Source organism: Engraulis encrasicolus, chromosome 22 (assembly GCF_034702125.1).
Source record: "Engraulis encrasicolus isolate BLACKSEA-1 chromosome 22, IST_EnEncr_1.0, whole genome shotgun sequence".
NCBI classification, from domain to species: domain Eukaryota; kingdom Metazoa; phylum Chordata; class Actinopteri; order Clupeiformes; family Engraulidae; genus Engraulis; species Engraulis encrasicolus.
This window is the reverse complement of record NC_085878.1, coordinates 23,207,761-23,225,922: the sequence shown is the minus strand read 5'-3', so window position 1 is coordinate 23,225,922 and position 18,162 is coordinate 23,207,761. Positions and strand designations below refer to the sequence as shown.

Genomic DNA, 18,162 nt, shown 5'->3' with positions numbered 1-18,162 from the left:
CGTAGGTGCGGGGGTTGCTGAGGATCTGAGGACAGGTTTTCACTTCTGGAAAACAGACAAACCAATTTCTACTTAGAAAGAAAATAAACCTGGTAATGACCATTTCATAGCTCAAACCCTCCCACACTTTCCCATAACCGTCCATACTCGCTGTACCCTTCTTATAGATAGATAGATCTTATAGATCTTCTAATAAAGCCTAGAGAAATGTTGGTCAGTGCGCTGAGGATGCAATCAGTGTAAACTTAAGGACAGATCAGGTACTCCTCTGTTCAATAGGATTGGACATGAGTATGGCTTGTTTTATAGCCATGTGGTGCTTTATCTCCTTGTAATGATCTTGTGTAAATTACCTCATACCCACCGCTGCCCTGGCAAATAGAAGACTCATTAAAAACATAAAACATGAACAAGCCGGTGTGCTAAAAATCGAACGTGCCTCCACTCATGCCTGAACTCCTGTAATGTGGAGGGATGAGGGGATGCACGGTGCTGACAGGAGGATGGATGCAGAGTGAGTTTGCTGTTCCAGCGGTAACACACATGCTCTGCAAACTCTCAGCTCACGGCGGGGTTCAGGCTGAGGCTGCCCGATGATTCAACATTCCAACATTAATTAAGATCAGATATGCTTTTCTATCTTTAAAAAACATGCACACACACACAAAAGGCCAAGGGCATTTCTAAAACAAAACCTCCCAGCTACACCGTTTCATGTCTGCCTGTGTAGTATAGTTAACATGGCTGGCTTATGAAAGCAGACTCGATTTCAAGCCCAGTTAAGACAAGAAAAGTGATACATGATAATGAGTGACACGTGAAAACCTAAAGAAAACGCTTCAAGCCAAATAAAATTGTACAGGACCCTGCATGGCTGGAAGTGGCCTTGCACAACTGGGGTTTCTTTTTAGCACTGTGTGCACTTGTGTGTGATATTTCACTGTGATAAACTGCAGGCTTCTCACTCTGAGCATTAATATTTTAAGTCAGCTGAAAAACATGGGAACTTTTATGTTGTACATACTGTGGTAGCATTGCATTGGTAGTACAAAGACAGCTATAACAAACAGGACAAAAATCTCAGTAACAGCTAGGGCTTTGCAATACAGTGAGGAGAATAAGTATTTGATCCCTTGCTGATTTTGTTGGTTTGCCCACTAATAAAGACATGATCAGTCTATAATATTAATGATAAAATGTATTCTAATATGGAGAGACAGAATATCAAAAAGAATATCCAGAACATAACTTTGAACAATATATTTTAATTTATTTGTATTCCATTGAGGAAAATAAGTATTTGACCCCTCTAGTCAAAGAAGACAAAATACTTAGTGGCAAAGCCCTTGTTTTCTTGTACAGAGGTCAGATGTTTCTTTCAGTTAATGACAATGTTTATGGATATATTAGAAATATTTTTTGTCCACTTTTCTTTGCAGATCATCTCTAAATCATTTAAGTTGTATGACTGTAGCTTGGCAAATGGGAGCTTCTGTTCCCTCCACAGGATTATTATAGGGTTAATGTTTGGAAACTGTCTAGGTCACTTCATGACCTTAATGTGCTTCTGCTTGAGCTACTCCTTCGTTGCTTGGGCTGTATGTGAGTTATTATCATATTGGGAGGCCAATCCATGACCCACCTTCAATCTAGTGGTGGTGGGAAAGAGGTTTGCATGCAGCATTGTACCTTTACATTTCTCCCTCCATCCATTTCTTGACGATGTGAAGTTGTCCTGTGTCTTGACCAGACAAACAATCTCAACACGCAATGTTACCACTTTCATATATGATGTTTGAGAATGTGTTGTTCTTGGGATCATAGGCAGCATTTCTCTTCCTCAAAACACATCGAGTTGTGTTAATGCCAAACAGTTTGATTTTGGTGTCATCTGATTCCAGCACCTCCCAATCATATCCTAATCCAGTTTGATGTTCATTGGCAAACCTCAGGTGAGCCTGAACAGGTTCCTTCTGAAGCAGAGGTACTATACATGCACTGCAGGATTTTAATCCGCAGTGGTATTAAGTGTTTCCCAATAGTTTTCTTAGTGATTGAGGTCCCAGCTGCCTTGAGATTATTTCCTTGCTCTTCCCATACAGTTTTAGAGTGCTTTATCTCTGTTTTCTGGTTATTGAATCCCCACAAGGTCAAATCTTGTATGGAACCACAGACAGGCCTACGATTGATGATTGATGATAATTTTGTATGTCCTAAAATTTGGAAGAAATGCACCAACAGTTTGCTTCTTAATATTCAGGAGCCCATTTCAGCCTTGTTGAGTTCTTGTCCCTGACATCCTTTGACAGCTTTTTGGTCTTCCCCATGTTGGCGAGTTTAGTTTGATTGATTGACTGATACTATGGACTGATTCTGCAGATTCAATGTGTCTTATGTGCAGGTTACTATTAACGGGTGTGTTCAATTCAGATAAGAAGTTGATTGGAAGTGTCATTTGATCTGTGGGATCAGAACTCTTAATGGATGGCAGGGTATCAAATACTTATTTCCCTCAATTAAATATAAATCAATTAATATATATATTCTTTAGAGTTAATTTCTGGATTTTCTTTTTGATATTCTGTCTCTCCATATTAGAATACATTTTATCATTAACATTAAAGACTGATCATGTCTTTATTAGTGGGCAAACCAACAAAATCAGCAAGGGATCAAATACTTATTCTCCTCACTGTATATGGAATTTATATTGAAATATCAATATTGCTGTCAAACAATATCAATTTATGAAATATCAATTTCATAATATTGAGTTGAAACAATATTTTTGTCATTTGTCTATACTGTCAAAAGGTAGCTTACGCTAATCGCAATACACTTCCCTCTACTTGAGCAATTTCAAGCACAGAGCAGACTTACTACGCAACACTCGTGCAGAACACCACTGTGTGTTTCTCTATGGTCCTCCACTCACACTGCTGAAGGGAGGGATGATTGTGAATTGTTTAGCACAATTATATGTGCGGTCCGGTTCTCAATTCTGATTGGCTGATAGCCCGTGTTCAATCGATCGTAAACCTACACCTTCCACCTGAAGATTCTATGCGCGTCTAAATTAGACCCAGCACATCTACGCAGGCAATGAGAGTATGTTGCAGTTGGGGAAGTGAGTCTGCAAGAAGAGCACATCTTTGCATTATCTGGTTGGGGTATAAGTGTGCTTGCGAATACATTTCATTCCTGTGGTGTTTATCGCCCCTTGCTGAGTTTTTGTAGCGAAGTGTGTGTTTGGAAACGCGACGAACACACGCACGCTGAGTAACATTGCCGGGGTAACCACAATCACTTCCTCAACTTGTCAACTGAACGTCGCGGATCAAATGAACTGTTATTAAACTGTTTTTTAAAGAAATTTGGTCAGTGATTAAGTGTAACAGTGTTAGATAAGCAATAAGCCACTTGAGTCCGTGGGTTATGCTCTACTGATAACGGATAAGTACTGTAAGGGGACGTTTACGGCACTCCACTTTGCGTCGTGCCCCACTCCCCTTGCCCGTTATCAATCGAGCATAACCCACGGTATGCTCTGTATGTCAGTGAGGTAGAATTCTGTTTCGGGAACAAAAGGTTTCTGCCAGCTTTTCATTGCGTAGGCTTACATCTCTTAGAGACAACTTAAAACTTCACAGAGACAGAGACAGCACAGGTACACAAAGGCAGCCCTAATATTTAACTCATGTTGCTCACAGAAACGCCTCTCGCTACAGGAGGGATTTCTGCTACCGGGTCTCACACTCTGCCCTGGTGCCAACATTTACTGTCACTAGCCTACAGTACATAATGGAATAGTTCAAGGTGATAGTTTGGTTGTAAGAGGGATTTTGACTCCAAATAACAGACACACTAACAAACAACCCATCTACAATTTCACATATGTCCATGTACCAGTATGACCTTTTTCCCGGTCATTAATCAAATATCAAGAGTACAATATGCTGTTTGTAAATTACATACATACACAAGATATGGCTAGTGTTATGTAGGGTCACCCTGCAGAAGGACGCTCCCATTTAACCTTTGACCACGTTATTTGTGGTTCAGGCCATACTTCATACCCACAACCTTACCACACTGGCCTGAATATAAGATGACCTTCTGATAAGATGACCCCTTTCTATAACGACCTATTTTCGGGCCAATATGGTAACTGATATTGCTGTGCTATTCAATCTTTGAGCTATGCCAGTGCTTCTCAGTTTCAGTACCAAGAGGGTTCAATGGACATGTCTCTACGTGTTCGGGGCCCATGTAAAATCAGGAAACAAAAAAAATCCACTGAATTCCATTGACATCACCATCTCCAGACGGGGCGTGAGGCAGTCCTCTGTGGCACAGGGCCTGTGAGCCATCGGCTTCACGCCTTTACACGCTGCATCCTTTAGTTTCTGGAAGCTTCCAGTGCCCAGCCGTTGCTTGCGGTACACCTTCCGGGACTGCTTACCACCACCGCAGGTGTGGGAACACTAGAGAGAAAGGGTGCAGAGATGTTAATGCAAAATTATATGCCCTTGCATAACCTAACAAAGGGATGAATGGGAATGCAAGAATAAAAGCAAGATCAGAAACTATGAAAGAGAAGTGAAGGTCCTTTCACCTTTTGCCAGGCCTCGGTCTCCCAGGCTGGGGGGCAGTCCACCTGGTTGCAGGCCTGCACCTCGCTGGGCTTGCTCTCCTTGCAGTCCTTGTCAGCCATCTTGTCCCTGTCGCTCTGCATACAGTACAGAGGTAAGAACGGGTAAAAAAATCCAAGCCCGAACCGACATGGGCCCATGGGAATTGGGCCGGGCCCGGCCCGAGGCCGACTAATTATTGGATGTGTAGGCCCGAGCCCGAGGGAAGCCCGAAATTTCACATTTTATTTATAAGGAGGGGTGATCTATGATAACAAATCAAAGCCCTTAAATTAAAGCCATTAAAGTATTTTGTTACGAAATCTAAGTTAAATAGACTGTATAAACATGCAGGCCATCTTTTATATTTCTGTGTATGCTGCACTGCAGTGCACAGAGGTTACATTAAGCGATAATCCATCATTGACGCTTTTTTTAAGAGTTGGCGGAAAATTTTAAGGGCGTCCGTCATTTTGACCGGCTGATCATTGGGCCATAAGCCACAGCAGCAGTACGACCTTAAAAATCTAGCGCGGCACTTTCACAGAGAGAGACAGCGAGACAAAGAAGAACAACGACGCGAGCAGCAGAACAGGAATGAAGGAGTTCTTGAATTGCCATTGCAAGAGTTTATTAGGCTACAGTATGTGTCGGGTTGATGAGGCGACCTCTGTTTTTTGCAGACCACGCGTCTCTCGTGGCCAAAACACGGCCGAAATGCCTCAGCGCACTGTGATGGGAGGGAGAGGCGAGGGAAAGCGCGTGCATTCCAGCAGCAGGCACTGCACTGCTGGATTATCAACTGACGTGGAATATTATTAACGCACAGCCTACACAGAGAAAGAAACGGGAGGACCTCACTCTTACCGGTGTGGGGTTTCCTTTTCAGTTCCCCTGTCTTTAGTTTATCCTTCACTTCTTGCTGTTCCATATTATCGGGATCCTGGTCAAAATCATGCAGACTTGCGGAGGAAGATAATTAAGAGGACAGCGTTTACGACACGTGAACAAAGCATGCTCTGGCTCTGCGCTGCGGCTCCTGTTAAACAGCAATTTCAGCTCCTTCTCTGTTTTATCCAAATTATTTATTTAATAAAAAGTATTCATTGATCTAGCATCCATGCATAGTTTTAGTATATATTTTATAAGCACATACATAGCCTATTTATTTATTTAAAAAAAAAAAACTGTCAACGATAGAGAAGCCGAACCCGACCCTACCCGAACGTAATGAGTGACATTTCAGGCCCGACCCGACCCGAAATTGGCTCGGGTTCGGGTTCGGGCTCGGGCCTGGGCCAAAAATCATAGGTCTAACACAGTGCACCTGGCGGATCTGCAGCCCCACGCCACATGTGGCCGAGCAGCACGACCACTGGCTCACCTCCCATCTGCAAGGTCAGGTGCACAGACAGGTGTACAAAGGCACACATTTGAAAAGTGGTTTCAGTGTCTACACTCCTCTATGAGCAATGACCCACAGATGGCACACACACACACACGCACACCCACATGCACACAAGCACACATACACACAGAGAGAGAGAGAGAAGGAGACAAGCACACCCACACGCACACGTGCACACACACACATACGCACGCACGCACACACACACTGCTCTACAAAAACAGCTGACATTACAAAGCCATTATAAAGTCCAGACTCGCACACTTATAGTCATTATCTTGGCTTAAATCCAACTGCATTGTAAACACCCACAAGGGGAAAAAAACAGCAGAGGAAAAAAACTAACATTTATAGCACAAAAAGTGAACATGTTAGACCATGTGTTTTCTGAATGAAGCCTCTTTACAGAGCTAAGTTGTGTAGATGTCATTGCCACAACCTGTTAATCTGTGAGGGGACAAGAGAGAAATGGAGTGTGCTCTAGGCCAATTGGAAATGGGAGAGGAGAGGAGAGGAGAGGAGAGGAGAGGAAAGGAGAGGAAAGGCGAAAAGAAAATAGAAGAAGAGGAGAGGAGAGGAAATGAGAGGAAAGTGAATGAAATGAGCAGAGGAGAGGAGAGGAGAGGAGAGGAGAGGAGAGGAGAGGAGAGGAGAGGAGAGGAGAGGAGAGGAGAGGAGAGGAGAGGAGAGGAGAGGAGAGGAGGTGAAAGGCAAAAAGAAAAAAGAAGAAGAGGAGAGGAAATGAGAAGAAGGTGAGTGAAATGATCAGAGGAGAGGAGAGGAGAGGAGAGGAGAAAGAGATGAAAGGAGATGAGAGCTGGCTAGGCCACCGGAGAGACGCTGCCCAATGACTAACACCCGTAAAGAGCAGCCAGATTCACCTAGAGTCCAGTGCATCTGGACACAGGGATCGCTGCAGGGATATCAAGCTGGACTTGGATTTGGAAACAACTGCCTTCTCTATGTCAGGCCATTTGGACAAAGAGTTCATAACATCTATGCTGAACAAAGTCAGATGTCGTAAATTTGCTTAAACTTTCCTTGATTTGCTTGATTTCCTTATCCATAATGGTAATGTGGAGGGATAAGACAGCACTGGCAAAACAGTATAGTTCCTTAAGTGTCCAGTAGGCACTGAGCCAAGACTAATGCCTTCCCATGCATGATTATGGAGAGAGAGAGAGAGAGAGAGAGAGAGAGAGAGAGAGAGAGAGAGAGAGAGAGAGAGAGAGAGAAGAGAAGATAGAAAGAAAGAAAGAAAGATAAAGAGAGTCGGTGGCAAGTGCTTGCAATAAGGCCAAGTTTCAGCCACCTCAGAGGAACTGAAGTCTGGCAACATCCCGAACAAATCCTTTAGCCTAACACAGCGAGACAGCCCCCTAAATTAGGCAGATGATACAGACAGATAAGTCTTAAAAGGGGGATGTGGCAGCGGAGGGTTGCTGGGGTTAAGTACACGCCAGCGCTCCCCCTGAGAACTGAGAACACTACACTAGAATCTATAGTGCAGAGCAAGAGAGAGAGAGAGAGAGAGAGGCGCTTCCTCATTATACAACTTCCAGACCACATACTGTACTATATGGGGAGGGGAAACATTGAAATCTATTTGACGACGAGTAAATGAGAATACCGTGTGATCTTTTGAGAGGCAGCTCGAATCCCCGATCCAAACGTCTTTGCGGCGACTACAATATGAACTCTTTGATCAAAATGGCCTTAGCAGAGAACCGCTGCTGCTAATCTGGATGAATTTCAATACAATTACAGCTGGATACTTTCAGACACCCATTCTCATTTGTTGTAATCGTGTATAGGTCCTGGATAGGTCTACACCTTTTACAGAGCATCCCCAAAAGTCAAACCACTTGCAGTTTGTCTGGCTTTGGACTTGATTTTTGTAGCTGGAAGGAACAGACATGGCCATAAGCAACGTTTGGGAAGGAAGGGATCAAAACCTGGCTTTGTACATTATTGTGGGTTTTATCACCCGATTTAGAAAGTCTTGCTGTCCTTTGGGACTATTGCTTTTCATATTACTTTCTCATTTTATACTTGTTAAGTGCTTAAAAGGGCACACACCTAAATCAGGGGTTTGGAAAGAATGAGAAGAGCAATCAAGTGAAAAATAAAAAACAGCTTGACTGGAACATCAGCGTTTACCCTTTATGGCCTCTAATATGATGTACGCTTTAGTATGAGGTAGTGATTGAACATATTTTGACTCGTCTTTCATATATTCATCAGAAAAACGCAGACCTGTGAAGGGAAAAAAAGGAACATAAAAAGACTCTAATATGAGAAATACATTCTGTATCAACATCAGTTCTGACTTCATCCTCCCTGTCGTTCTCGAATGCTAGCTGTCCTGCTAACGTTGGCAAGGAGGTTCGTTTTGGAACTCAGACTCTGTGTGTTTTCTTCAAACGTTCCTCCAATGAAAACTGCCTGACAAGCTATTTAGGTCCAATCTGAATTCGGTCACTGAATGCAGACCAGGACTTGCTGTTTTTTTCCCTTAGTTCTGGCATGAGAAATATAGTGGCCATTTAACAAGGGGGGAAGCAAATACCCATTGGATTAATCATGCTTTTGGCCTTAAGATGAAAAACAATTCCTCTGTCAACAACAAATGTGACAATGAAGTATGCTTCCTGTATTTGCCATGGCCTAGAGTGAATCATTATGAAAACAGAGCTGCATTGGAGGTGGGGACGCATGGTGGTTGTCTGGAATACAGTGTTGTTTTTTTGGTGTGTTTACCTTCTATAAAAGTAAGGAATGAAAGCCAATGGTACTGCAGCGCTGTCTTTCATCTCTCGGCCTATGTGCCTGTGTGTGTACCGTATGTGTGTTTGTGTGAGTATTGTGTGCTCATGCATGTGTTTACTGTATGTGTGTGTGCAAACTTGCTTTTGAGTGTATGTCTGTCCTGGTAAATGTGCCATTACATGAATGTGTGAATACCATGTCAGCATGTGTGCATATGTGTGTGTGTGTGTGTGTGTGTGTGTGTGTGTGTGTGTGTGTGTGTGTGTGTGTGTGTGTGTGTGTGTGTGTGTGTGTGTGTGTGTGTGTGTGTGTGTGTGTGTCTGTGTGTGTATGTGTGTGTGTTGTATAAAGGAGATACATGGGCTGCTGTGACGATGTGCACACCACCATTTTGACTCGAACATATTTAGCGCACAGTACACTGCAAGCGACTCTATTCTATTCAATTCGATTCTGAAATACTGCTTGTTCCTCCAGAGCCATGACATGAATTTGAATGGAAAGGCCCTAAGTAGACCCTACGAAGAACCTACGTAGAATGAATGTAAGGTTTTTGTTATGAGGCAGAACCCATGGTATATGTTCTTGCCAGCTGTTGTGCATTGTTTCATGCAAATGACCGCAAAACAGCACATTGTTTGAGCAACCAAATGTTGTTGGCATAAATCCTTCTTTTCACCAGAAAGAAGCCTGGCACACGCAAGTAATATGAGTGAGGTGAAAATGAGTGAGGTGAGGTTCAATATGCAATTAATTTATCAGCGCAAATATGTTCACATTCCACTGGCCTAACAGCAAATTTGAAAATATGGCCTGCTAGTTAACAGCAGTGCAAGCCCGTCTGTTTAGTGCTGTGCTGGAGCCTGTGGGTGTTCTCTTTACTCTGCTTTGCTCCAAACAGCTGGGATGGCTTGGCCTGGGGGGGGGGGGGCTGGACGTGCCCTCCAAAAGGCCTTCTCAAGTAAGCACTTTCACGCTCCACTCTCCAACACATACAGTACAGTCCCCAACCTTTTTCTTCTCCACCATATTCTCCAGTTGCCACCCTCTCAAGCTGCACCATCCATCAGATCCTCTCCACCACCTGCCCTCTACCCTCTCCACCTCAAGCCCATATTACTGTGCCACTGAGTCCCATGGAAGCTTGGCTCCTCGTAAGTTACTGTACCTCACACCACAGGGCTCTGGGTTGCACACCCGCATCATGACCCGCGGCCGACTGGCGCTGTCACAAAGGCCACTGCTCACCACCTTCCCACCATTCAAGCACCGCGCCACAAATGTCTGCGTGCCTACAGGACGAGGAGAGAGAGAGAGAGAGAGAGAGAGAGAGAGAGAGAGAGAGAGAGAGAGAGAGAGAGAGAGAGAGAGAGAGAGAGAGAGAGAGAGGAAGTAACAGACAGTGAAAGTGAAAAAAACAGAAAGTGAGTGGTGGACAGAAACAAGAAGCAAGAGAAGAAACAAAAGAGAAAAATAAATAGTGAATCACAGTGGTGATAACAAGCGGAACAGACTTCACATTGTGCTGCTTCATTGGGTTTTGATTTGCCGTGTGCATTAGTTACTGATAAGTGGTTCAACAGTATCTACAACTGGGACCACTAGGAGTAGTGAGAGCAGTGCACAAAAGCAACACACACACACACACACACACACACACACACACACACACACACACACACACACACACACACACACACACACACACACACACACACACACACACACACACACATGGAGAGCCCACACAGGCCTCCGGCTCACAGCGCCTCTGCATTGGCGGCTTCTCTGCCTCACACTCCTCGTCTGGCAGGTCCACCTCGGCCCGCGTGAAGGACAACAGAACCCGGCACTTGACCCAGCGCTTCTGCATGCCGGGACCACAGCTGGTGCTGCAGGGGGACCAGGGACCCGGGATGAACCTGGAGGTGAGGACAGATATGGGACAGATATGGGACAGATACAGGACAGTGGAAAGATGAGCACACAAGGTCTTTATTGATCTCAAAGTTCAGGCTGGGATCGCAGCTGGTGTTGCAGTAGGATCATGGGCTTGATGTGAAACTGAAGGGGAGGTACAGTAATAGACACAGGACAATATCAATCTACATAGAGTCACAGTGTAGTAGAGCATGTTTGTAGTACAGTATATATAAAGACTTCATTTAATACCACATGTTAATCCTGGAACCACACACACACACACTTTATAGTATATCATAGTATAGTACATGGCACTGTTTTACTATACTGTACATCCAAGCTGTCTTCTTCCCGTCTTCAAACAGTGGCGTGTTCCTTCCCCTATCCCTCCTCAGGTTCATCCCTGGCCCCTGGTCTCAAGGATTAATGGGATAAACTGATGTATGAGCGGGTGGAATCATATTTTGTTAAATGAACAGAAAGATGATGAATGCCACTGGCTAACAGTGGCATGAGCAGAAGGATGAGCAGGTGGATTTACGCTATGTTAGAGACAGATGAATAAGACCATGTAATTAATTAATCAGTAAAATGAACAACAATCCAGGGTCTTAATACAGAATTTAAATCAAGCCAAAAGCAATGCGGAGTTCTTTAAAGGTCAGAATTACAAAGTACAAGATCACTGAGGAGCTTGAGGGGGCGATCCTGAACTTGTTCCAACCCTTCAGTCAGGGTAATTATCAGTGGAGTGCCAAACACATTAGCATTCACAGCCTACAGTGCTCAAGTGCAGAGGTCAACAAACAGAGACCAAGTGCACAACAACCACTTGCTCCCATTGCTAGAACATGTTTTTTTAATCGTGACAGTCTGAGAGCACTCTAAATCAGGCAAAACAACATGATTACAGTGCCGCCAGTTAGTATTGGGACCCTTGAAGCTTAAGCACATTATGGGACATATGTCCAGACAACAAATAATAAGGTCAACCATGATTTTTTTCTATAGATAGCTTGTGACTGATGCTAAATGTAAAAATGATCAACAGCAATGAATACTAAACTACGATAGGGGAAAAATTGAAGAAGGTAAAGCTCCTGGAATCACTGGTACTGGCACCCTTTACTGGATACCATTGTGGAAACCTAATTTAAGTCAAATATAACAAATGGGAATCACATTTGACCAATTGCTTTTGCCCATAGGATATGAATTAGGCAAGGAATTTTTATATTTGTGTTTTTCAAAGCCACCTGTTACATCTTGTGCGTCCTTGACAAATGTGAAGACAGAGGAGCTGCCAGAAGTACTATTATTAGCAAAAACAAGACCTCCAAATAATAAATGGTCATCTCAAAAGACCCTGGTATACCATTTTCAACACTGTGTTGTGTTATTAAGAAATCTGCCAAATGGGGAGGTGTAAAGAACATCCTTTTAATATGGGGGTAAGGTAAGGAATTATGATAGAAGTCTGTGGAAGTCTGTGCAAATAATGACAAAACACAGGGTCTAACATCTACAGACCCGAAGGTCAACTGTTTTGGGTAGTTTTTTTTTCAATAAGCACCCCAAGTTAAACACTACACAAAGTATTGGTTTTTGGTTGGAGGCCAAGTCAGACCACATTGCTTCATAAAAGTCATAAAAGGGAACACCTGAAGTCTGTATAAGAGAATACAGGGAAAGCACAGCCGTTTTAAGGATAGCTTAAGGTCAGATGAAGCAACAGTACAGCTTTTCAGTGATGCACACGAACAACATGTTTGCATATTCTGTAAGAAAGTCTTTTAGGAAAAGGACACCCTACTATAAATCAAACGTGGTGTCAGATCCATAATATTAGGTCACCCCATTGATGCATTAGGTATTGGAGGCTTTTACCTTATCACAGGTATCATGACAGGCATCACAGGTATCACCATTTACAGGAAACTGTGTAGCCATGTGCAAGAACACTTGGTTTGAGGTAAAGATCATGTTCACTCCAGTGAGACAAAAACCCAAACCACGTCCAAATGCACAAATCAAAATGCCACTAGAGACGTGCAAGATGCTCGTAGACGAATACCAAAACCTTTGGAGGCTGCTTTTGGTGTCTAATAGTGTGAGACCAATCTGGAGGGGTGCCAATATTCATGGACATGCCCTTTTTCATGTTTTTGCTTGAAATTACAAAATGCATTTGGAAAAAAATACTTAACTATTGTAAATATCTTTGGACATTCAATTAAAAGATCCTGATGTTAAAAGTTGTTTATATTTTCATTTATTTCTGGATATACTGCACATTTTGTAAATCAAATTAAGGGGTGCCAATATTAACTGGCGGCGCTGTAAATTCTTTTCCTTTTAAATACTGTTGTTACTGTCATGGTTTTGTCTTTTCTGTTTTGCTCCAGCACCCAGATTAGATTCAACTTTGTTGTCAATTTACATTTATAATATAAAGGGTATTGAAATGTGGTTCAGCATCTTAAAATAAATGTAAAGATTAAGGTGATGGTGTGTCCTTTATAGTGTATGGACGTGGCAAACCTAGGGAGTTACAGCAGCAGCCTTCCACAGCTGTGGAGTACTGGGTGGGCAGGGCTGCTATTCTTTGGAGGGTGGACAGATTAGAACTGTTGTGCTGGGCTGCTGTTCTTGCAGAGACCATTGAAATCATCATCAGCTCCCGCTGCCCTCGTAAACACAGCTTGATGGATACCACACACAACTACTGAACCATCAGTCAATAGCAGGGCCTTGCATCACCACTGGAACCACAGGGACCTTTCCTCGGAGGATGTGGACTGAAATGTATTTGGACTCTCAAGCAAGTGACTGAAATGTGCTCAGTTGTGGTGACAAAAACAGCTAGAGCTTTCATAACCACTGGAGTAACTGTTGACTGATGCTGTACAAAAAGAACTGTGTGTGTGTGTGTGTGTGTGTGTGTGTGTGTGTGTGTGTGTGTGTGTGTGTGTGTGTGTGTGTGTGTGTGTGTGTGTGTGTGTGTGTGTGTGTGTGTGTGTGTGTAAATCAGCTTATTATACTGAGCAAGAGCTGGTAGATGAGCGTGGACAGGAAGGCGTGACACCAGGCACTTCTAATTTTGTGTTGCAAGTCATATGAACAGATCAGCAAACGTTGAGTCCTTCGACCACCCCATCGCTGTCTTCAGGCCAGAAATTGGGGCGTTTCAGAGAACCTCATCTGCCCTCTACTCTGCATGCAGCCCTGCTCAGGCTGGAGTGATATTGCTGACCAGAACCCAGAAACACAGCAGGGGAACTCACCTCAGAGTTCTAGGTCACCCCTATCTAATGTTTTCTCTGCAGATGCGTGCACTGTCCGTCACATTGCTAACCAATGATGCATTATTATCCTCCCTTGATTCTGGGGTTCAGCGTATTTCGAGCGCATAGATATCGTTGCCAAGGGAGCCTTTTGCGATTATGACACGTTTGCATTGCTCTTGGCGTGCATGGTATTTTCCCTGTTTTCTCAGTGGCCATTGGTAGATGTTATGACTGATAAACTTTCCAGTGCAAACATTCCACTTGTCCTGCAAGTCTTGCTGCCCAGAGCCAGTCAGGTGCCCTTGAAGGATCTCCCAGCCAATCTATTCTTATTTCAAAAGCAAACATTTATTCACGACAAATACACATTCCAAAAATTGGGAGGAAGTGTCTTGATGAACTGCTGATCTGGGATGTATTTCTAGGTTTTTTTATTGCCATGACCTGAAAAACATCCAACTGATGTGGAAAAAAGGGGGAGAGGATAAGTAAAAACAAGTATGCAGCAGAGATGAGAGAAACTGAACAAAAGGAAGAAATGTATGGACTGAAGTCTGACTTGGATCCAAGTGGAAGAATGAAACGCCAGGAACTCCTGAAAAATAACAGCATTCCCATTAAACCGATCAGATTCTTGGCACATGTGAAGCTGAAGATGGCAGAGGATGGAGAAAAACGTACAGAAATAGATTTGTGGGGTGGCTCTTTGCGAGGCTGCAAAAGAAAACGACATTGGAAGAAAGTCTGGCTTTCGCATATTCTTCACAGATACTTCAGAGACGACAAAAACACACAAGAGCAAGAGCTTTATTAAATTCAGTCCCACAAAACGTGCAGGAAAAAGACACCCAGGAGTGGTGTTAGTCCACTGAGCCTGTGAAAGTATTTAAGTATGACAAACTGAAAAAGAAAAACTGTCAACATGCTCCTCGCTAGTCCTGCTGTCTGAACATTCGCTCAGTTTACGGGATTATGTTTTATGAGACCTGAAATTCCCCAAATGCCAAAACATGTTATGTTTTGACTAATGTGGGTATGTTATTAACGGATATCATGATGTCAGAATCGAAACATTGTTTGTGATGAAAAAAAACAGACTTTTTAGGTTTAGGGTGGAGGTTGAGGTGGCGGCAGAGGTGGAAGTGGTTGAAGCAGAAACCTCAGGGAGCGCTTGTAAACTGCCGGCCTGAACTTTGAGGGGGTGGAGAGAAGGAGATGAGGAGAGAAGGAGAAGAGGAGGGGGATCTTGGGAACAGGTGTCAGAAGGAAATGACAAACCAGGGAAAGATTGAGAACTGCGGGTGGTTTAGCTTGGGAAGTGTGTGTGTGTGTGTGCGCGTGTCCGTGTACGTGTGTTTGTGTGTGTGTCTATGTATGTGTGCGTCCATGTGTGCGTGCGCACGCGCGATTGTGTAAAGTGCATGTCTGAGCCAGTGTGTGTCAGAGTGTAATAGAGAGCCAGAAAAAGCTCCATAATCGGAGTCTTATCAGCAGAGGAAGTGGAGGAGGAGAAGCAGGGCTGAATGGGAGCCTGTAGAGGGGGACTCCAACACGCTTATCGGCCCGCTGATAAGGCCCGTGCCAGAGGCCTCCTTCATATCCCAACTAAGACATCCCAAATGACTCATATTCTCATACCCACCCCTACTTGTGCATATGTGCACACACACACACACACACACACACACACACACACACACACACACACACACACACACACACACACACACACACACACACACACACACACACACAGGCCTATCCAATGAAGAACATTCCAAAGGCGTTAGAGAGAGTGTGAAGAGGAGGGTTGTTCTTGGAGGGCAGTGATTACTGCTGATCTACCTCACCTCGAGACATGGGACACATAGCCTAGCGCTAGGACGCCATCGATCAGTAGAGAGGCTGTGAAGTGTAATTTAAGAGCACTTATCAGGCAAATGGTAGACCTTGTCTCCCTCCCGCTCCGCCAGGGGTGAAGTGGGCCAAGCTGGGTGGACAGGGTGCTAAGCCCAGGGAACACTCGACAGGGAGCTACTGCATCTGATAGTGGTTATACAGTTAGGGAGTTGGAGAAGTAAGGGGTGACAGTGGGCCGTTGAGGGAGTTTAGGGAGGGGGGGGGGGGGGTTCAAGGACTGGCAGCAGGCCCCTCTACACCCCCACCTTCCTCGCACTGACTCCCACAAAGCCCTCCCACCCTCTACATCATACACATCTAACCCGCATACTTCTACTTTTATGAGGCTAAGAGATAGATGCCTTTGGTAGACCGCAGGGCCTGAGCCATGGCTCTGTTCTGGGGAGCTCTTTGTGGCTCACACGAAGGGAATGAGGGTTGAGGTGTGTGTGTGTGTGTGTGTGTGTGTGTGTGTGTGTGTGTGTGTGTGTGTGTGTGTGTGTGTGTGTGTGTGTGTGTGTATGTGTGTGTGCGTGTGTAGGCTGCGGTGAGGTGTTTGTGCTCCCTCGCCTGCTATTAATGTGTGTATCATTTCAGAGATCAGCCAGATAAGTCTAATAATAGCACAATGTGGGTTTCAGAGTGGACGGGGCGCATGTAGCTAAGAGAGGGGAGCTGGGGTAATAAAAGGAAATCGGAACCGGTGCCATTTCGCTGTTGCGTTCCAAGACAGCTCAAACACAAAAACAGCGCCAGAGACCCCCTCACTTACTTTCTCTGGAGTGTGAAAAGGAGATGAAAAATGGATTAATGATCCCTGCGGTCCAGTCTGGGGGCGGATGTATGGACGCTGGGAAGCTGAGGTGAAAAGGAGAAGGAAGAAAAGACAACAAAAAAAGTGAGAGTGAGAGTGAAAGTGAGAAAGAGAGCAAGGATAGAGAGGACAGTAAATGTCACACGAGGAGAGGGGCATTAGTTCATGTGGAGCAGTCTGATATATGCACCTGATAGGAGAAGATCGTCTGATACTGACAGACAGAAGCACAAAGGGCATGTGGAGAGACAGAGGCAGAGTCCATAGAGTGCTATGAACACAACACAGTGATGGGAGATGCTGATTACTTCAGTCACATCTGTGGCCTACAGGGGCACTGAGGAGAGGGGTGTGGTGAAGAGAAGAGAAGACAAAACAGAAAAAGAACAAATAAAAATGTCCAAACCACTGCAAGTTTTAAGCACTGCACATCCTGGTCCTGTAACAAAAGTGTCCCTGAAAGATGCGGTGGTTTTATAGTGATGCTCAGTGTGTTGTGTTACAGAGGCCAGTGATTTACTCCATTGGGTTTGAAGCCACTGTGGAAACCAGAGCACTTGGGCCCAAAAACAAACACTGTGGCTGCAGCCATAAAGGCTGGCAGGATTTTTCTTTTTGCACATTTCATGTTTGCACAAATAAAGATGTTTTATTTATATTTTGTACTTGAAAACATTGCACATTTTGTATGACGATTATGACTATTAAAATTATGTTTTATTATGGAGAAAGATTGTACATTGAATGTGAAATGCACTCAAACTCCCACGATGCATTGTAGATGATGATGTCACTTCCTCTTCAAAGTTAATGAATGAAGGCTACTACTAGCGTTGATGTTTTTGGCATGGAGAAAGGGTAGCGTTTGTTTAGCTCCCACAACTTTACCTCAAGTGTGTCTGAAGCACAAGGCTTCATCAAGTTTTACTCTAAGCTGAAAGTTGAAGTCAACATTTTCCTCTTGGTCTATAACCCGGCAAAGTGGTATGTTGTATTTTATTTTATCTTCTATTTTTATAACATTGGAGTCTGTGTGTGTGTTTATGGATATATGAGTAATGTTGTTATGTGTTTGTCTGTGTTTGTGTCAGTTCTACGGTGTACAATAAAGAAACACATCAGTACGAGAACCTGGTCTTGGCGTTAATACCGAGGGGAGAAACAGTAGAACACTACGGTGAACGCGAGGACTGAAGGACGAGAAGCAGCCGAGCTGAAACGCTGTGGTGGAAGTCGTGGCGAACGGAATAAAGGACGAGAAGTCGCCGACCCTGAATGCGTTTCGTCCGGCAAAGGAGTTCGGAAAGAAAGACGGAGTAGTTCCACAACTCGACTGCGTGGATTTCGGTGCGGGCCCAAAGCAAGGAGCACACAGCAAGGCAAGCAAGGAAACGCTTAAGGTTGGTGGTGCCTTTGAAGTTGCACAGTGTG

General features: G+C 44.1%; 1 long non-coding RNA gene across 1 annotated transcript; it reads left to right on the top strand.

The window, feature by feature from the left end:
- The first annotated feature begins 17,414 nt into the window (after positions 1 to 17,414).
- Positions 17,415 to 17,855, top strand: LOC134438414 (uncharacterized). The gene is made up of 2 exons (XR_010032577.1): positions 17,415 to 17,715; positions 17,823 to 17,855. It is a non-coding gene; the product is annotated as an uncharacterized LOC134438414 (long non-coding RNA).
- The last annotated feature ends 307 nt before the right edge of the window (positions 17,856 to 18,162 follow it).